Genomic DNA, 22,686 nt, shown 5'->3' with positions numbered 1-22,686 from the left:
TAGGTAGGTAGATAGAAAGAGACAGATAGATTGATATAGAAAGATAGACATATTCAAATAGATATATATAAGAGAAATAGATAGATAGCCAGACAGACAAACATATAGAACGATGGACAGACAGGCAGCTAGATGGATGGATATATAGAAGATAGATAAATATACATATCTAAACAGATAGGTATATTATATTAGACAGAGAGAGATAGATAGATAGACAGATACATATACAAAGTAGGTAGATAGACAGATTGACATATATATATGCATAGATAGATACAGTGAGAAAGAGAGACATATTTAAACAGGTAGATATATATTTGACAGAGAGATAGACATATATGTCATGTAGGTAGATAGATAGACAGACAGATAGATAGAAATATAGATAGATTTCAGATGGACGGATATGATTAGATATATATAATATGAAAAAAACTAATTATAATCTGTTTTATTTTGCAATATTTAAGCTATTAATTATTAGAATTGTTATAATTGATTGTGCGCAAGATAGTAAAAAAAAAATCATGTTCACCCGCGGACTCGAACCCCTGCCCACATGGTTGAATGAGATGCAAGTCTGACGCCTAACCGATTGAGCTAGCATATTTCCCATAGACTTTACACGTAAGCAAATTTGAGAATTACAATTCCAATTTTGCAAGCGAAATACGGGCATGATCCCGGCATCTGATCAAAAAATGGAGGGCACACTGGCAAAAGCTTATAATCTCAGCTACAACATACTAAAAGCTCAGGGAAAACTGACAAGAAAAGAATGGAGATATGGCTCATGAAATAGAGGAATGTCGAATCTAGTTTTGAGAAAAAGTCATGTCCCATAGAGATTACAAAATGAGGAAAAATGACATGCCTTTATTATTTGCAATTTTTCAGGATGATCCATTTATTAAAATAAAAAGTAAAGGCAATAACTCATAAAGAGTAAGAATTTAGGTACAGCATATCGAAAATTGGGCGATAATTGACCAATATTCATGGAGTTACAGCCTAATTTGCATAATCATTATGACGTCTTTTTTGAAAAAGTGAAATTTTTAGTTAAGGCGCCATTTTTATGACGTCATGTTATAATTTAGGGACATTGATGACATGAAATCAAATCTACAACTCATACTCTATCGATATATGAAAAAAAAATTGGGGGTCAATGGACTATTTAAAGAGCTATAGTGAATTTTCAATAGGCATGTTTTTGCCCATATACGGCCTATAGTGAGAGCTCGCGCGCACACGTGCTGCAAACTTTAATGGGTGTTAATTTCATTATTATTGGTCATAGAGAGCTAAATTGGGTATCAAATTGTTTGAAATTATATTATCGATTCAATGATGTAAAAAAAACGGTGTTTTTGCACTGCGTTAAGGCATTACGCGCAGAAACGCGTTTTGATCAGATATTTTTATATGCCATTATTATGATAGTAAGAATGACTTTGGAAGGATGCTTGTATAAATTGATATATTGAATTATGAACACACCTGTCATGGTCCTGAGAAATGTTTATTTATTTATTTATTTATTCATTCATTGCAACCATGACAGTTGGATTATTGACAATTCAAAGAAGTACAATTAAATTCACAATTACATATCAAATAAATATTTAAAAACCAGTGAGAAATTTGTAACAATATACACTGTACATTAATACCAAAAACAAACAGGAAATAATCAGTATAAGAAGGAAAACGGAATATGAAGAATAAGCAGGGAATGAGAACAAGAATATCAATTCAAAGCTGTCAAAATATTCACATGAAAGAGGGTATGGGGGTAAACAACCTGAACCGCAATTCCTAATAATGGTCAAACCAGATCATTCAGAATAAATTAGGATAGTTAATAGATAATTCGGATGGGGAGGAGAAAGAATTGGGGGAAAAGTAATGAGGAATAAGAGGAAGGAAATAAAAAGGAAGAAAATGAAGAAGAAAAACATGGTGAATATGAAGAGAAGTAGGAGAAGAAAGAAAAAAAATACAAAGAGGAGGAGGGAGTACGAAAAGGGGTAAGGGGTCAAAAAGGAGAAGGAATGAGGAAAGGAATAAAAAAAAATAAAAAAAAAATAGATGAGAGAGAGAGAAGAGGAGGAAATGGAAACATAGAGAATGAACCTGGGAGATATTGTACATTGCATCACTTTCAAGTATACAGACTCAACACTATAGGGAATCCAACGCAATATATTGGGCAGCACGATTAATTTTACAGGTTAATTTTACAGGTTTCCCGGGATCATCCTTCCCAACCACTCTTTAACTCTCTTCACTGGCTTCCTTTCAAACAGAGAATTACGTTCAAATTACTCGTGATTGTCTACAAAACACTGAATAAACAGGCTCCACAGTATTTAAGTAACTGCTTGAATCTGTATACACCAACTAGAGCTCTTAGATCGGCCAGTGATCACCTTCGCCTCACATATTCAATAACTCGTACATAAGCTGGTGACAGAACTTTTACGGTGTCGGCTTCAAAATCCTGGAACAACCTGCCACTAATAATTAGACAGTCTCCATCATTAGCAATCTTCAAAAAGTCATTAAAAACTTATCTGTTTAATACTTTGTAGTTTTTGAAATATTACATCTTACATTGTAAGCGCTTTGGGCCTAATGGGAAAAGCGCAGTACAAATGATAAGTAATAATAATAATAATAATAATAATAATAATATTTAGATATAAAAATGTATTAAATGTATGACATCGAGAGAGTGCTTGATCCTTTCAACCAGGGTCCATGATTAAACAAACTCATTTTCTAAAGCGCGAGAGACTATTCTTGCTATTGAAGATTGTAATACATACATAATTCATTACTAGAAAGGCCGGCTCTGCGTAACTGAACCAGGAGGAATAGTCGTCTTGCAGCTTTGGAATAAATTGCATCAGTATGGGTATCCTACTTCAACAGATCATTTATCCATAATCCTAACAACTTTGTTTCACTTACATGATCTAGCATTACGCCATCAATGGTTAATGCGTGTGTCAAATCCATCTTAGTAAAGTTAATCACCATTTCTTTAGTTTTCTTTGAGTTTATATGCATGTCATTCTTATTCGACCATAATACCAATTCATCTAACGCACTCTGGAGTGTATCTTGGTTCCTAACATTACACACATCATAGATAGTAGTATCATCTACATATTTGAATAGGGGAAAATTCAGATTCAAATCAGACAACATAATAATAAAGAGGAGGGGGCCAAGTTTGGTCCCCTGGGGTATACCTCCATGACAGCATGACCAATCAGATGTGATTTGACCTATATTTACTCTTTGTTTTCTTTGACACAAAAATGAACGAATCCGAATTTTAGTCATCACAGTGAATGCTTCATGAATTTGTTGTACAATTGCTTATCAACTACGATTTAAAATGAAATATTTTTTGAAATCAATTTGTGCAAAGGGAAAGAGAATAATGGGAGGTGGTCATGGGCAATGTAAATGAAAATGATGGGAGGTTTGTGACTTTATGGGGGAGGGGATTGGCGAAAAGAAGTCAATGTCCGGAGCGAATGAAATTACAAATCAATTATGGATGTGTCTACTGTTATTGTGGCTGCATAATCTTTAAGGCGATTGGAAAAATCAACCCTTGGTCGGGAGGGGTACGTGATTCAATAGATTTTAATAGAAGTACACATTCAACAAAGTGGAATTGACAATTCACAGATATTCATTTGAGGGGCCGCGGAAACGGGAGGGGGGCTTGGTGGGCTTCAGCCCCCCACTTTTTTCCAAAACCGTGTACAAAACATAAAATGTACCACCTGATTCTGTTTTTTGCATGGTCAGCCCCCCCCCCCACTTTCAAGACCATTCCGCGGCCCCTGCATTTCAAGTATGAATTATTGAAGTTGATATGTGTGAATTTTAGAGGATATGTATTTCGTTTGTTCATGCCCATATGAGTAGCTAGTATAATTTGAATATCGTCGGATGAATTTTTAGATTTCACTTATGTCTTAATATGTTTTATATAGGAATTGTGTTTTATATAGAGTTATCTTTACAATGTCATTGGCCTGGCTACATGTACATACTGCGAGTGGATCATTTATGAAATGAGTTGGAATGTGAATGTGAACGAGACGCCCCAAAGCCAATGGCACGTGATCTAATTAGTATTCACTTTCTGGGTTGAGCCATGGACCTTTGTGATAGGTCCGTTGTTGAGCCAATCATTGTGCTTGAAAACGGGTTTCCCAGAATTCCCGCCATTGATATGTGTGCCATGTGCGTGACCTGTGAACCTGTTGTTTGAATGCGAATCAGCTGGTTTTGTGACCTCAAATATTCTTCATGTTGGATGGGGGCTATACACAAGTTGGCTATACAATTAACTCTTCATGCGTTACGTTCGCATTATTGCACATCTGTAGGCATGTTTCGTTCGCACTTTTGCACAACCACACATTTCCCATAGACGTCCCCTGTCCCATTGTTTTTCGAACATTTGAATGCCCCGGAGCGTGCCTAGCTACAATGTATAGCCTGGCGTGTGTGTATACCGAACATGTGTACCGATCAATCGATCGCGCGTGCAACATTAGTTTCGCGTTCGACGGATTATTGCAGTTTACAAATTACAGAATCGTTGAGTTTTCCTTGAAAATTAGTACTTATATGGCATTTATTTTCCCCCCAAAAAATCAATACATCCTGATCACAGCCAGGAAGTTAATTGAAAAAGGAGAGGAGAAAATCAATAAAACCCTCCTCACAAACAATACCATGGCCAAGTTCATTGTTAGGAGTCTGTGACTTATGGCACGAATGTGAATGAGACCCTTTCAATGGAGTAGAGTACCTTGACCAGGCAAAAATTTACTCTCTTTTATTTTCCACTATATATGGGCTATTTTTATCAGATTATCATGATTTTAGTATCAATACAAAGCTTATGTAATGAACAGTTCAAGTGGATAAATAAAAGTCATGCAACTAACACAAGAACCAAAGTAAAAGGGGGGGCTAAATTTTGTTGGAAGTATTAGGAGAAAGCATAATTTAGAAAATGTAATTTACTATACATTTTTCCATAATTTATCCAATAGATTTACAGTATATACGATAAGAAAGCCCAGGAAACACTCTACAAGTTTGCTACACAACATTTTCTTTCAAAATGATCAAATAAAAAGTTATGGCACTCTAAATAACAGAGTGTATTATACTGCATAGAGGGGATCACTGCTAAAATAATGCAACACACAAGGGGTTTACAGGTGAACGCATGAAGAGTTAAGATCTTCTGACTCTTTTTTTTCACCAGCTTCCAAACCCTCCCCCCATGCGTGCTTCGCACGCACCGAGGCCGCTGCTCAGCCTGTGCCGCTTCGCGCCGCCATGCGTCAGAATGAACCTGGCGAGAACGTTGACTAGACGGTATCTCTTATTCCAACATATCAGTAATTATAATACCAAACTAACTTTGGGAAAACGTACGTACTTGTCAATAATCAATGTCAAAGAGTGCCGATAACAAAGTTTTATTTCTTATTACATCAATTGGATCATATGGAGAGGTTTATCATCACCAAGATCAACTTACACCAATCCTCTTGTCACTAAGACATAACTATACCAATTCAACTGATCACCAAGATCATTATTAGAAACTTTGTTATCACCCTCGAGGACTAAATGTGGAAGTGGAAAGGTGATCACCAAGATCAATATTTCCTTTCTTTTGTCAAATCTCACTTCTACTACCCATTTCACATACATTGCAAAAGATCACCAAGATCCATTGTTCACTAGTATAGTGCAGTGGTAGTACTCCCTCTTTTCTCTGTCTATCTGAATTTTCCTTCTTCCTCAATCCTCTGTATCATCCTGTTCCTTATCATTGCTCCATGCTGCTAATCGTGCCAGTTCTAACGACGACCGACATCAAAAACAAAAGGGCCTACTTCTCACCCGGTAGGGTAGCTCTATCGGACATCCGCCCAAGGAGTTACCTGAAAAATATTATATACTGTAACATCAACTACCCAGTCCTAATACCCCACTCTCATTAAGAATGTTTTCTGGTTTTGATCACTATTAATTAAACTTAAAAGACTAACATATCAATAAAATTGGCTTATACATTGCTCTAAAGTTTTATTTGAACCTGATTTCACCTGCAATTTAAATTACTCATTGAGAAATGATATTACTCAGTAATGTCCAATATTTACAATATCTACATTATCTTAGTTACTCCATGTATTTTGCATTTTATATATACCTGCACTGAAGCTCATTTTTATTGATAATTTCAATTACATTATGGTTGAGATAAATAAAAAAAGCACGAATTGGTTTACTTACATTTCCTCACAGGATGAAACTGCCCAGATCCAATCAGAGAATTTGCCTGCCCATACAATCCAGCTACAGGTCAAAACTTGCTAAAATGAGGCCATATAATGCCATATAATTGTAGGATTGCGCGGCAGAAAACAAGTTTCAAGTCAAAATGACAGGCTCTCATGGCTAGAAGCAATGGTGGAACTTGGGCGTGCCTCTCTCACTCCTTACACACCTTGCTCAAGCTTCTCACCACATAGACTCACACACACTTCTCCTCTAAAGGAATTCACTCAAGCATATATCTCAATACCAGTTCAATTAGCATTAGCCTAAGAACCTGCACAAAGGAATGTGGTAAAGCCGTGGATGCCCTATGAATTTCTGACTGCGCCTGTAGGTCAGGGCTTAAAACCCTATTTACCCCTGACAGTCATTTTCAGGTCAATGTTTAAGATTACATGCAAGAATCTCTTATGACACCCAACTCTGCAACTGTAAGTCACTTTTCAACCAAACTTGGATGGTAGATAGATTTGGGGTACCTCCATGTTCTGCTGCAGTCGGAGGTCACATGGTAAGGTCAAAGGTCATTTTCAGGTCAACGTTAAAGTTAACATGCAAGACTCTTCTGACACCTAACTCCGCAACAGTAAGTCACTTTTCAACCAAACTTGGATGGTTGATGGATTTGGGGTACCTGCATGGGTTGCTGCAGTCGGAGGTCACAGGGTAAGTTCAAAGGTCATTTTCAGGTCAACGTTGAAGTTTACATGCAAGACTTTCTTTCTCTGCAACCATAAGTCACTTTCAACCACATTTGGATGGTAGATGGGCTTGGGGGACCTGCATGCTAGGGTCATTGTCGCCATGATAATTGTATTTATTTGTCAAATTTCTGTGTGAGCTCTCTATATCGCAATGACGGATGACACAGTGGGTTCGGGGGATACATGTGCTCAGCTGCGCGACCCGTCAAGCATCTCTAGTTTTACATGGATAATTATTTACTAAATCAATGTGATTTAATTCCACCACCCTTGTATAAGGGTTATCAAATCCATGATATATTACTTTCTCATGAGATGTTTGATGTTATTGAAAATCAGATGATCTTTGTAGGTTTCCATGGTGGAGTTAGGGTGGAGAAGGTTTACAGTTCACCATGCGTATTATGAAGAAGGGAAAGGAAATACAGGCAGAAAAATTTAAATGGAAAGACAAGAAATGATGCAAAAGAGGAAATAAAAGGTATTCTTTTCTTGAAAGTGACTGAAGTCCTGAAAAGGATGAGATGAGCTGAGCTGAATATGGCTTAACTAGCGATGGTTTGATTAGTAGCAAGCTGAAATGAAGAGAGGTTACTTGACATTTCAGGCAGGTTGACTGTCCGTCTTCAGGAATGAACTGATGGATGGGTGGTGGAATGAGCGGTAGTTGATGTATAAATCTATGTGGGTTGGTTTTCGGTAGACCTGCTGCGAGAAGAACCCTGAGGTGGTCTTTTTGACGAGGACCTCCAGGAGTGGGATTGAGTTGTGCAGTTGGGTTTCCATAGTGAATTTGTGCTAACTCCTACAAGCAACTTAAAAGGACCACCATGGGTTCACCTTTTCTCACCGATCATTGCTACCATCTTCATGGAGCACTTTGGACACCAAGCACTCAAGACGGCCAACAAGCAACCCTCATTCTGGATCAGAGACGTGGACGACACCTTAGTCATCTAGCTTCATGACACCAAGGACCTTCAACTCTTCCTCCACCACATCAACAAGCAGACCCCAGACATCAAATTCACTATGGAAACCCAACTGCACAACTCAATCCCATTCCTGGACGTCCTTGTCAAGAAGACCACCTCAGGGTTCCCCTCGCACCAGGTCTTCCGAAAACCAGCCCACACAGATTAATACCTCCTTCCACCAACCATCCATCAGTAACCAACTCTCTCATCGGACGCACCCACCAACTCAATGACAAGGACCATCTCTAGCAGGAAATCACCTACATCTCCAATGCACTCAACTCCAGTACCCAGTACTCCCAGGACAAAGGTTTCCACTCAACTACCAAGGTACCAGCACACAGACACAACCACCAGCAACCAATCCACTGCCAACTAACCCGTCACAGTTGTCCTCCCATACATGTACCTCCTGCACTCACACAAGGACAAGAACCCTCCCAACAAGGAATTAGGCGTCTACAAAATACCATGCGACTGCTGTAAAGTCTACATCGGGGAAACAGGCCGCAACTTCGACACAAGACTCAAGGAACACAAGTCCTACCAACGATTCAGCAACTGGGACAAGTCAGCCATCGTTAAGCACGCACTACAAGAAGATCACTGTATTTACTGGGCTGACGACAAATTAATCACCAACATCAAGCATTGGCACACCAGCCGAGTTGGAAGCCATTGAGATACAACGACACGACTCGAATCAAAGTGCCACCACCAACACACCCCTGTTGCCGACCCAGCCAGCCACCAATTCCTCTGACATCCGTACTTACGCCCACATAACTGCTAAAAGTCACAGCGCCAACACTGACCACCCGCCACCGACCTGGCCCACCTCTGATTCCTCCGACGTCCGCATTCTCAACATAAGTACCCTGTGCTTGTTTAGCATCATTCTGTCCCGAAGACGGACAGTCAACCTGCTCAAAACGTTGAGCAACCTCTCTTCACTTCAGCCTGCTACTACTCAAACCATTGCTACTCAAGCCATATTCAGCTCATCTCATCTGGTTTACAGTCCTTTTCAGGACTGCACTCACTTTCAAGAAATGAATACCTCTCAGGGGCGGATCCAACTTTGCCAATAGGGGGTCCAAAAATATTTTCATCAACATTTTTCTCGATTGGCCTCTATATTCTGATTTTTTAGTTGGTTTTTCATGGGGTAGTCCTAACAAAAGACTGAGGTTTTAAGTATATGTTAGATTTTATTGTTATAAACAAGATAAGGTATCTCATGTGGTCTTAATATATAATGCGAGCGGGAAGCGCGAGCTAAAATTCTTTGATATTTTATGTCCTTAGAACTGGGAATTCTGATCATTTTTTATAATCATGAACAAAGATAAGTATCCAACTAAACAATGCGAGCGCGAAGCGCGAGCCGAAATTTTATTATAGTAACGTGAAAAGGCAGGGTAGGAATTAATTTTTTTTGGGGGGGCTACTTTTTTTTTACATTGGGGCTACCACTGAATATCTTGGGGCTATTTTCAAATTCATGGGGCTACTTTTTTTATCGCATATCAGCAATTGCCTTTTGACATTACGAGACTCACTGTGACGCCTAACAGCTCAGAACATTTTTTTTGCTCCCGGTGGTGGGGGAATGCCCTACAGGCCTTACAATAATCAACAGTGATCCCACAGTCACCTTCAGCTTCACACACTTCAGATTTGAGCCAATCGAGGCCCCAAGACTATATTGGCTTATTCAAACATTTAAGAAATCAGATTTAAATGTTTGAGAATGTTTTGACACCCTCACTCCACATCCCCTTTACAACCACACACACATATGGGCTTATTTATTTTTCATCTTTAAGAACCATGAAGAATGAACCCCCACAAAAAAAATCTAAATAAAATTAATGAATAAAACAAACATAAAGGAGAGAGGGAGAAATGGAGAAAGAGAGAATTCAGATCAAATAATTTAGAAAAAAAATAAAGGTGTTTTTTTCCATGGTTAGAATCACGGGTGTGGGTGAGTGTTTGTGTGTGATTGTGACTATGAGGTGCACTTGGATTGCATATAAATTACGTTAAAGAAATGAAATCAATATCTTACTCAGTCTATTCAAATTCCAACACATAGCCACAGGCTACATGTACATGTATTGTAGGTTCATGTACCTTAAGTTTTTCACAAGTTATTTTGAAAACGCAGATCTCCACAGAAAATGCCTTTCATTCTGGGAGAGTCTCAATTTGGTGAAAATGAATTCATTAATAACTTAAGTATTAATCACAATGAAGAAATCATAAAGTGTTTTGGCAGTTTTCAAAAATTAACATGAAATCTAAACTCTATCTGAAACAGAAAATCACCATCACTTAGGCCATTACTGATAGAATTCTCACCCAGAGCTCTGGCAGAGAACGTGAGCTCTAACTGGCTAGCTAACAGCATGCAAGTACCACACTCAAGCGCACGGCGTCCTATTTTTTTTTTTAGATTGAGCCTTGTTTGATGATTTATTGTCTGATATTTACCCCTCTTCAAGAAAGAAATTGAAAATTTATAATTCACAACTATAAGCGAAGTGATTTTGGATTATTAAGGCTCCGTTTTGACAAGCAAAGACAGCGACTAGCTGTGAGGATAAAAGACTCGCACATCGTATATGCTGTGAACGGATTTATTTCCTGAGCAGTTAGAATTACTATATTACAGAATTGGGAAATGTGTGCATTAGATATTGCACACATGTGGTGAAGTATGGAAAAATCATGGTATTGAAAAAGTGACGCACTTGGCAATTTGAAACTGTGCTTATCGTAATGGCTTCGCTGCTTATCCATCTTGCACTCCGACTCGATGATGTCGATAAGCAGAGCTGTCACAATCACCAGCTGATCGCTTACACCGCCTAGTACACATACCGTACGATGCATGTGGTCTCGTTACCAGCTGTGCAGTCTAATCGTGCATGCGTATACATATACATATGTATGCGGCAAGTGCGTCAACAATTCTAAAAAGCCTGTGCTAAAGACTATGCGTACTCCGCATCCCATATAGCATTGCACGTTTATTTACAATCGCGAAGCTTCCGGTGTTGCGGAAGGCTCGGATAATGCATCGACCGTTCAACTTGGAGCTGGCAAGGGCGATATAAAAGATGCGCTTGCTCCGTCGCCGGAGAACGTAATTGTGTGAAGTATTTTTAACATTGTCGATGGTATTTTATTGGGGCGATTCTAAAATAAATAGTCGCCCAAATCATTGGGTTTTGAGAATTTTTAGGGGCGATTTGGGCTGTCATGGGGGCGAAATCGCCCGTCACCCCCGTGTAATTCCGACGCTGAAAGGGACTCAATAAGGACTGTTTTTAGTGATTGATGAAGAGGATACAAGTATCACCGATTAAATAATGAGAGTGCGAAGCGCGAGCTCAAAATTTTTGATATTCCGACCTGAAAACTGGACAGTCTAATCGCATAAAATAAAGAACAACCTGTGTGTCTCAAATAATGAAATGCGAGTGCGAAGCACGAGCTTAATTTTTTTGATATATTGACATGATAAAGGAGCATTTTGACAAATTTTGGAAAGAATTTCCAAAGAGGATAGGTATCTCACAAATCAAACAATGCGAGCGCGCATTTGATGTAACAATTTGTGTGAATCAAACAAAATAATGAAAGCATGATGTGTGAGCTAAAATATTGTGTGCAAATTAATTTCAGAACTGGATATATTAAGTGTCTTTTAATCCCATTGAATGGGATTCATTACACAGGCTGCGAGCGAAATTTTGCATATAAAATCTATTTTCCAATTCTTCCCCTCACCCTTTTGTTTCCTTTTGGGGTCGGGTTGGCCGTTACGAGGCTGTAAATTACATGTCATGGGTATAATACATGTACCTCTTTCTTACTTTTCTTCTGTTTTTCGTAGTTTCTATCAAGTTAAAGAGTACACCTTTTTTCTGCAGGTTGTCAAAAAAATAGTGGGGCCGGGGCCGCCTCGGCCCCCTCTTGGATCCACGCCTGCCTCTAATTTGCTTTTTTGCTTATTTCCTTCTTTGTCTTTCCATTTCAATTTTTCTGCGTGTATTTACTTTCCCTTCTTCATATTACACATGGTGAACCGTAAACCTTCTCCATGTTCTTGAAAATATTGTAATGAATTAATTCTCTTCTATTTGTTTTGTCAGGATGCAAGAAAATTCCAACTTTGTGAGAAATTATCAGCAATTATCAGTACTAGTAATTGGGTGAGTATTTTAATCTTCAATTTTCTTCCCAAGTCATTGATTTTGAGTTTATAGCACGAAGGTCAAGCTAAATACAAAAGTAAGTTCCCCCTATTAAATCTCATCAAATAGTCCAGTATAACAAATCATTCAAGTTGAAACCAAGCATGGGATATAGCTAGGGTTGTAAGGAAGTGTTTTTTTGAAAATTAGCGACATCCATAACTTAGCGGTCGACTTAGCACAACATGAACAAGAAAATGACACTTTTCAAAAACAGCAAATCTGCATTTTAATGATTTGTTTAGTAAAAATTACAGTAATCCTTGCTTTCATGGCTTAAGAATCACAAATTAAAGACAATTTGAGTAATTTTCAAATTCGCAAGAGTAATTTGAATTCATTTCAGTTCATTTTTCAATGTGATCAAACATAAAGTGGAATGCGGTCAAACAGCATTGCCAAGATTGCACCATGTGCCATCTTGTCACATCCCTTTTCTTTCAAAATCATGCTTTGGAGACGAGGGGTGAGCAGCATGAGGAGTGCTGTGTTCAACCAATCACAGCATTTGGTGATGGAAGTGTTATGGTGTGGGCCAGAATGGCTGCAATGACTAAGACACTGCTCATCATCCTGATCAATGGACACCTGAATGTCAACAGATTCATAGATGAAATCCTGCATCCACACCTCGTATCAGTCGCTGCTGCTATTGGTAATGACTTGAACTGATGGATGACAATGCCCGCCCACATCAAGCAAGTTGTGATGAGTTTTTGGCACATGAGGGTATTCAAAGGATGGTGTAGCCTGCCAACTCATCAAGCTGAATCTGCACGCAGTAATGCCAACACCAACATTGCTGACCTGGCCCAGATGTTTGAAGAAGAATGGAATGCCATCCCCCAGCAAAGAGCCACAAGACCATGAGGTGAAGCTGCCAAGAAGTCATTGATAAGTTACGTGGCGGCTACACACATTACTAAGCTGTCAGTATACTGTCTGATAAAGAACAAGTCAATAAAGCACAGATTTTGCTGGTTTTGAAAATGCATCATTTTCTGTTTGTTTTGTGTTCATTCAGCCGTTAAGTCATGGATATCTCAAATTTTCCAGAATATGATTCCTGACAACCTGAACTATTTCCAATGCTTGGTTTCAACTTGAATGATTATTTACACTGGCAGATTTGATCAGGTACCTTAGGGGGGAACTTACTGGGAACAGATACATGTATTTTTGAATGATAATCAGATAGTTAAGACACAGATTTCCATATGGAGAATAACTTTAAAGCCATTCAAAGCTTCAAATGCAAGTTTTAAATGTTTTGTACAGGATTTGTCTCTCATGGCATATTAAATATTATATACTTTATACAGTGTTTTGGAAAATGAGTAGAGGAAAAGAATAATAATAATAATAATTAGCCGCTTTTTTTATTACGCTTAATATGCTTTACAAATATATTATTACCCTGATCATCAGATTCAATCAGTCATTTCCGTACACAATTTGTGCACATTCTCCACTCCATGGGGAGTATTCCAGTCAGTTGCCGGTGAAGCGCACACAGTACTGGAAAGCATATGTGAAGAAATGTATCAAATACATGTACATGTATCTACATGTTTCCAAATGAAAGTGAAATCAAATACCAGACCTTAAATTTACAGGTACATGTAGCATAAGGACCCATTACAGTACACATGTAAGGGAAATATGGGCCCCAATTTACCCCCCCCCCCTTTTATACTCATGGGGGATTTACTGTACTCAACAAAGTTCAGCAGAGATCTATACCATTCAGGAATTGACCGCTTTAGAATATTAGAATTTTAATTCTACCTGTGTTCTTTCATTTCTTGTTTATTTATTTCAGAGGGTAAAAATATATTTTACCATTACTTTATTACTAGATGTCAGTATGGCATTTTATATCATGTCCTTTTTTCTTTTATAAGATACAAATCGATAATAACCAGTTGTGATTTTGATCAATTATGGTCATATACTTATTTAATCTTACTTTTACTCTTGAGTTTACACTGTAGCTCTAAATATATTTACATTTAATGGGCGATTAGTGTTGGGTAATATGTGTCGTACGGGACATTTCAACAAGTTCTAGTATCTCAGCTGATTGCTTGAGCGATTCAATTTATTTTTGTCAATAATAAAGTTGCAGCAGATATTCATGTGAAAAACTGATAATAAACAAATATTGGTTGGTTATGGGTGAATTAAAAGTGAAAGTGTAGTGTGTTGTGTAGGAGCAAGTAGCTTCTAACAGAAGAAGCTCCTTGGTAGGAGACTCAGAAATGTCCCATACGACACACAACTTTTTCACCTCTAATTCAACCATGGACTACTTATTTGGTTGGTTGTCATTTTTGTTTCGCCCACCAGAGGTGAAGGCGAGACTTAGGGATCCAAATGTCGTCCGTCGTCCATCCGTCCGTCACAAACCTGTAAAGACACATAACTCCACAACCATAAGTTGCTTTTCAACCAAACTTGGATGGTAGATGGACTTGGGGGACCTGCATTTTATGCTACAGTCTGAGGTCACATGGTAAGGTCAAAGTTAAAGTTTACATGCAAGACTCTCTTATGACACCTAACTCCGCAACCGTAAGTCGCTTTTCAACCAAACTTGGATGGTAGATGGACTTGGGGGACCTGCATGTTATGCTGCAGTGTGAGGTCACATGGTAAGGTCAGAGGTCATTTTCAGGTCAACATTATAGTTTACATGCAAGACTCTCTTATGACACCTAACTCCGCAACCGTAAGTCGCTTTTTAACCAAACTTGGATGGTAGATGGACTTGGGGGACCTGCATGTTATGCTGCAGTGTGAGGTCACATGGTAAGGTCAAAGGTCATTTTAAGGTCAATGTTATAGTTTACATGCAAGACTCTCTTATGACACCTAACTCCGCAACCGTAAGTTACTTTTCAACAAAACTTGGATGGTATATTTTCTTAGGCGACCTGCATGTTATGCTGCAGCCGGAGGTCACATTGTAAGGTCAAAGGTCATTTTCAGGTCAACATTAAAGTTTATGTGCAAGGCTCTTATGACAAGTGTTATTCCAACCCAGTCATTTCACAATGAAGTTTCGATATAATTCTCTTGCATGTACTCGCAAATCGCGATATTTCTGGTTATTTTCATAAGTGGGCGAGACACAAAATTGCTTTTGCCTTGTTTAAATTCACTACCCAGGAGTACTTAAAATTATTACCAAAAAAAATGAAGTTCCGTGTTTGTTTGGACAGCAGAATGAAAAATGTTGTGAAAATGGCTGATTTTTACTAGCATGGGATCCCCCTTTTAGGAAAAAAAATAAATTTATGGTAAAATCTGTTACCTGCTACATGTACCTTTTTCAAGAGAGTTTCAGTTTAAATAAGTCACTTTTTTAGAATACAGTTTTGTTCATGTAGATTTTGTAGGCTTCCCTTTTCCTGTAATTATGCCTTAGTCATACTTTTGTTTACTTATCTTGTTAACTACTTCACCTTTTAATAGTGTACACGTAATGCGCAGTTGAGTATATGAATATTGTGCAATATAATTGTACAATTCTTATTGTTATTATTATTGAAAATATTCTGAAATTTATAGCAATTGAATCAATGAACAGGCAGAAGCTTTGAATTCATAATAGATTAAAAAAAATGTTTTGTGATTTTTTTTATTTTGCACCAAAAAACCCAACAATTAAATATTTTAGTTATTTTACATTTACATTAAACTTAAATTTAAGGTGTCCTTTTCCATACTTAACTTGGTTCATTTACAATTCACAAAATCAACAAACCTGACATTTTATACAAAGCCACCAGACCAAGTCTGTGTGTTTGATTTGGTTTGGTTCGGAAGTACCATGCTCAGCGAAATTTCTTTTAGTTGGGCGGTTCAGCTACAGCACTAGTTCCACATCAGATGATCCAGGCCTGCCAACTTCTCCGGTTTTTCCGGAGTTTCTCTGTTTTTCAGATTTTATAGCGGCCCAAAAGCGGAGAACTCCGTTTTCTTTGTATTTCAGATGATTTTCTTTTTTTCTTTGGGAAATGACGCACTTTCCGTCTGCCTACGGCTCTCTTTCTCTCTCTCTCTCTGAGTCCTCTCAATGTTACATTTACGTACGTACGCACATGTGTCAGATCGTACCTATATACCGTGCGTAACGTTAATTAAACGCATGCACTACGTGCGCGTACGTGGAGTTCAGAGTTCAATGGATAAGAACGCGTGATGGGCCTTTGCTCCGTGTGTGCATATACGAAGCGCAACAAGCCACGGCCAGCGCACTATTTATCCGACAGCGATCGTGTGTATTGACATTGGACAGTTCGCCCGCGATCGCGAGGATTCATAGCGCGTGTAGTGCGAATGTAACTCTATGCATACGATGCAGCGCTTGTGTGCCTCCGCTACTATACTACTACCGTTCTGGAATACCGTGTGGGAAATGGATTGTTTCGCCAGCTGAGGATTTAGAAACGTTAACATTTTAAACTAATATTTTGTCCTGATATTTTTATATGTGCTTTGTGCTTAGTGAGCTAAATGCTTTGGATTTTACAAGTCTGCCGTTTCAGTGCCGATTCTTGCAAACTTTTAGACCCCTGCTGTATTTTTTTTTAGTCTGTGAACTGTCATGACTGTGTGAATGATCCATGATGCCAAAAGCAAAGGGCACACTCAAAAGTTTTGCGACGTTTACAAAGCTAAATTTCCCTGTATGACGTCATCTAGTACAAGGGGAGAACAATTTGCATTTTGTCGAATATGGAGATGTGACATTAAAGTTGCACATGGAGGAATAAGAGACCTTGATAACCATGTTTTAACAATTAAACATCTACAAAATGAAGAAGCTGAGAAGAAGGCAGCCCTAACTTCAAACAAAATAACTACCTTTTTCTCCTCTTCATCATCAGAAAACATTGCAACAATAAGTGCAGAAGTGAAATTTACTGACTTCTTAGTAGAGCACAGTTTGCCATTGGCAGCAGCAGATCACGCAGGGCCCTTATTCCGTCAGATGTTCCCTGATTCCAAAATTGCCAAAGAATACAGTTGTGCCAGAACCAAGACCTCACACATTATCGGTCACCTCGCAGATTGTGATTCGTCTAATCTTACAAGGACCATCAAGAATGCGCCATTCAGCATAGCTACTGACGGTAGCACGGATAATGAAGCGGTGAAACTATATCCAGTATTAATTCGTTCATTTGATGAAATGCTGGGACGTGTAGTGAGTGAACTTTTGGAATTGAAAGAATGCAACGAAAGATCCACAGGAGAGAACATTTTCAAACTACTAGATAGTGCTTTGAGCTCAAGAGGAATTTCCTGGGATAATTGTGTAAGTTTTGGCACAGATAATGCCTCAGTAATGACCGGCAAACACAAGGGAGTGGCCTCATTCTTGACAGCAGTAAACCCTGAAATATACATTCTTGGATGCCCTTGCCATCTAATGCATTTAGCGGCAAAGCAAGGAGGGAAATGCCTGGAGTTCAAATTCGATGACTTGCTTGTCAATGTGTGGTATTATCTGGACAAAAGTCAGCTGAGACATCAGAACCTACAACAAATGCAACAGAAGCATGGATTGGAGATAAGAAAATTCTCAAACATGTGCCTACAAGGTAACATATCCTTTTAGTTTTATTTTGTGTTTTTTCGAATGAAAGCTGTAAATTATGAATTTTCTTAATTCCATATTTTGACATTAAAAACAATGCTTTATTATGTTTTCCTGTAAACTTGAAAATATACAAAAATGATTTGAAAAACATACATGAACAATGTAGTTTAGAGAGAAGACATTTAACAAACAAACCCTATGTTATTTCCTAAAATATTTCCAGGTGGCTATCTCTAGGCATCGCCTTAGAAAGGCTTGAGAATTGGGATCCCATTCAAGAATTTTTCAAAACTGAGAGCAGTACAAAGAAGGTTTCCTCATCGACAACCAGCAACTGAGCAGCAACCAAGCGCAAAGCAACACCAGACCCAGACTCTGACAAAGGCAACAAAACCTCAACTCGGGTTGTTCAAGGGTAAGTTACTGACATAAATTTAAATTGGCATAACAATCTGTTAACCAAGGTGTTTTTATGATTGTTGCAAACAATGACAGGAAATCACTGGAGACTGTAAATAAGCTGAAGATGGTGATTATGTTCATGATTATCAAGGTTGGCAATGTTTTAATGAAAAAAAAAATGTATTTGAAATAATATTAGAAATTTATTGTATTTTTTTTGTTTTTAGAATTTCATGAAACTTAAATGAAATTTACTGAAAGTGTGACTTAATTCAAAGAAAGACTGCTTTGATTTTCCTTTGCTAAACTAGATTCAATCAGGAATAACACATTTAAGACAGATGAAAAATGAACCCAAAATTTCAAATTGAATGTTTGTGTAATGTATTTCTTTTTTAAAAATTTAAATTAATGATAAGTTTTTAAACAAAAAATTCAAATTTCTATTCAATCAATGATTCAATTTGTAGTTGACATCCATGATTTAAATCAGCTGATGATTGTATATATTTTATAACACGTTTACTTGAAGATTAATTACTTGTGTTCTGTTTACAACAGCTCATCAAAGAAACTGAAAACCAGACAGCAAGATGTAAGCAAGACTGCAACTAGATCACTGCCACCAGTTCCTTCAACTCCATCACAACAAGTGCCGCCAGTTTCTTCAACTCCATCTGAACGAGTGCCACCAGTTTCTTCAACTGCATCTAAACGAGTGCCACCAGTTTCTTCAACTGCATCTCAACGAGTGCTACCAGTTTCTTCAACTCCATCTCGTCCTATGTCAGCTTCAGTTAAACAGTTCAATATTACTGAGTACCTCTTCAAACAGAAAGAGCTAGCCAAGAAGAAAGTCAGTACAAGTCAAAAGGAGAAAAAGCACTGTAAGAATGTAGCAGATGCACAGAAGGAAAAAGACATGAAGAAGAAATTCATGAACAAACCTACTCTTATCCATGAACAGCTTCAAAATCCCAACTGCAAACTTGAGGCTTTGTTCCTCAAGGCTGTTCTGCCTTTCTTTGAAAAAGCGAATGAGGTATGTCCTTTGTTGAAATACACATGTAGTGCATGGATTCATTCCCAGTTTTTTCTTACCCATTTGTGTTATCTAATACATTTATCAGTGGAAAGTTTTAATTGCAATTTTAAATGACCCTTTTAATTGGCTAGCTAGTAATTCTAACTTTTGTTTCATTTATTTGTATTGGAATTTCCATTAAATTTGCATTTATTTGTTGATTCAATTATTCATCTGAGAATTATTTGGATGTTTTATTGTTCAAAGCATGTGTGTTCCTTTCAGCTTTTTTGTCAATAAAAAGGGCTGATAATGCATATTTCTACTCACCCATTTACTTACTAATAATTTGTTTGAATTTCATTCTTTTCATTATCATTCAACTAGTGTTATGATTCACCGATCCTTTTTACGGATGAGTTTTGATATAAATGTGAGTATTACTTAATGTTCTTGAATTTTTTGTTGTCATAGTCATGACATTTATGAAAATACAGTATGTCAATGTACACTTCAGTCCAGTCTCCAGTATTTCATTCTGAATAGTTGCAAGCATTTTAATATAAACTTTCTTTGTCTATGACTTCAGATTTGGGTTAATGTTACAATGCATGTGTGAAACAAATTTATTTATATTTAACATGTATAAAACATGAACAATTACAGTACATTTTCAGTAGAGTTTATATATGTGTATTTTCTTTTAATACAGATTCTTCAAAAGGATGAGCCCCAAATCCACCATGTTCACAACATCCTGTTAGGTCAGCTCTCTACCATTTTGTCAAGATTTCTGAAACCAGAAGCTATTCGTCAAGCTGCAGATCTTACCAAGATGGATCTCAGCAACCCATTGAATCATAAGACTAATGATGAGATTCAAGTAGGCTTTCAGTGCAAGGAATACATAGAGAAGAACAGATCATGCTTAGACTTGAAGGCATTCTATCAGAACATCACCAACTTTTACATTCAAGCATCAAACTACATGATCCAAAAGTACCCATTCAATGACCCTGTTTTGCTGCATGCAGAGGTTTTGGACATTGAAAGAAGAACCCAAGCCAAATACAGTTCAGTGGAGTTCTTTGCTAGGAAGTTCCACCTTGTCAGTGTCCAAGATATAGACAAACTTGAACAAGAATTTAATCTGTATCAAATAGATGAAGATGTTGATGAAATTGTTGCAAGTTCAAATACAGACAGAATTGATGAGAAATGGCACAAGATAGGAGCTATTAAGGATATCACAAGGCACACAGAAGTACTCCCTCCTATGCAAAACAATGAAAGCAGTTCTGCTAATTTTTCATAGCAACAGTGACTGTGAAAGAGTATTTTCCATCGTGGTAAAGAACAAAACTAAGCAGAGAGCAAGCCTTAGCACAAGAACATTAAGTTCTCTGATGGTACATAAATTGGCTATGGAGAGTAGAAAGAAACTATGCCATACTTGTACTTACTTAAGAGAGGTAATACATGGTGCCAAAAAAGCCACTTATGAAAGGCTCCAGAGAAAGGACAAGGCATAAAAAGCTCAAGAAGGGCTCCAGAAGGCTTGTTTTTAAGGTGAAATTTCCTAAATGTCCTCCAGCTTCAAGGGGGCTCTGCCCCCTTGCACCACCGCCGGGGCCTTGCCCCTGGACCCCACAAGGGGCCCTAAGGCGGGCCCCTTGACCCCCGCCGTTGGGAGTTCGGCTTTCCGCGCGATTCGTGGACTCCTTTTTTCCATTTTCAAATGTTGGCAGGTCTGGATGATTAGAGTCAAAGGGGCCTAAGCTTTCGATCCTAGCAGAATCTTCGTCGGAGGCAAAATGACAAACATATAAAGTGAAACAACCATGATATAGACCACAAACATCCAACAGCAACGCGTGCCAATTTTCGGCGCGATCGCGCGGTCGACGGCTGAGATCTTGGGGGGGCCTGGGAGGCCCCCCCCCCCCCCGGCCATAGGAACTCCCAAAATACCCCGGCCTAGATAGGGTTAATTTAATAAGTACAAACAATCGCAGACTAATGTACATTGTAAGGTACATGTGCAATGTACTTACATATTTATTTCTGACCCAATACATGTAATCATGACATTTCTATATCACAATAATTGCCTCTTGACTGCTTACTGAATACACCGTGTTCTAATACATTTTTTCATTTTATAGTTAGATTTGGATTTCACTCTGTAATGATTATTGAAGTTCTTCCTCCAGTTCAACCCAAGATGCTTAACTTCATTGAACCTCCTATCTGAGAAGTCTGCTATGAATCAGTTGTCTAAATATATTTCATCAATAAACTGCTTGGCTTTCAGTGTGAATAGGCAGTCTAGCTGTACATACAAGAATGTCACCCCCCCACACACTTTGATAAAGAAAAATGACCCCTACCCCCTGTGCTGCCATGGGTAATTGCTGCTAGTACCTTTAAAAAGGTACAAATCAATTACATTATATATATTCAGCCAGTGCGTCTTAAGGGTGCCCATAACTGGACAAAAGAAATGATTTCGGTTTACATTTACATAAACAGCTAGTTATTTCGTTTGGAAGATTATTCCAAAGCCTTGGTCCTTCGAATACAATTTTTCTTTGAGCAAATAACGTACGAGTACGTGGAAGGTGAAATGAGTCCCTTTGGCGGGTAGGGTAAGAATGGATGAGGTTGTTTCTTTGAAACAAGGAAGAAAAAATTTCCGGTAGATCATCTTTTGAGAGTTGAAACATGAATGTACCCAAATGAAATTCGTAAAGATCATGAATTTTGAGGATTTTATTTTTTTATAAATAATGGATTTGTGTGTGCATAAAGGTCAGATTGGTTAATTACCCTAATTGCCCGCTTTTGTAATTTGAATAACATTTCTAATACAGTCTTGTTTGTATTACCCCAAGCCAATATACCATAATTTAATTGTGATGAAATGTCATATATAAGTTTAATAGTTATAATCAGGGAAAAAGAATTTTAGCTTGCTTAATATACCAATACTTCTGGAAGTCAATTTACTCAAGTAATTAATGTGACACTTCCAAGACAAATCATGATCAATATAGAGCCCAAGAAATTTGGTGGATTCAACCTGTAATAAATTTACATTATCCATGACTACTTGACCAGGTAAACTTTTGAGAGAATTACTGAAAATCATAAAATTAGTTTTCTTAACATTAAGTGACAACTTGTTGGCTCTAATCCAAGACTGAACTGATAGAAGTTCTGTATTCAAAGTATTAAGTAGCGTATGTGGGTCACGATGAGACAGAAAAAGATTAGAATCATCAGCAAACAAAAT

General features: G+C 37.9%; 1 protein-coding gene and 1 pseudogene across 1 annotated transcript in view; both read left to right on the top strand.

Annotated features, from left to right (window-relative positions):
• The first annotated feature begins 11,119 nt into the window (after positions 1–11,119).
• Positions 11,120–22,686, top strand: part of LOC121415184 (neurochondrin-like) — a 35,918-nt gene continuing 24,351 nt past the window's right edge. The window contains exons 1-2 of the mRNA XM_041608342.1: positions 11,120–11,240; positions 12,253–12,312. The gene's annotated coding sequence lies outside the window, so the exon portion shown is untranslated. The remainder of the gene's footprint in view (positions 11,241–12,252; positions 12,313–22,686) is intronic.
• On the top strand, positions 17,257–19,017 carry LOC121415198 (annotated as a pseudogene).

The sequence above is a fragment of the Lytechinus variegatus genome, chromosome 1 (assembly GCF_018143015.1).
Source record: "Lytechinus variegatus isolate NC3 chromosome 1, Lvar_3.0, whole genome shotgun sequence".
Taxonomy (NCBI): Eukaryota; Metazoa; Echinodermata; class Echinoidea; order Temnopleuroida; family Toxopneustidae; genus Lytechinus; species Lytechinus variegatus.
Note: the sequence above shows the minus strand (reverse complement) of the source record. Positions and strands in the feature narration are given on the sequence as shown.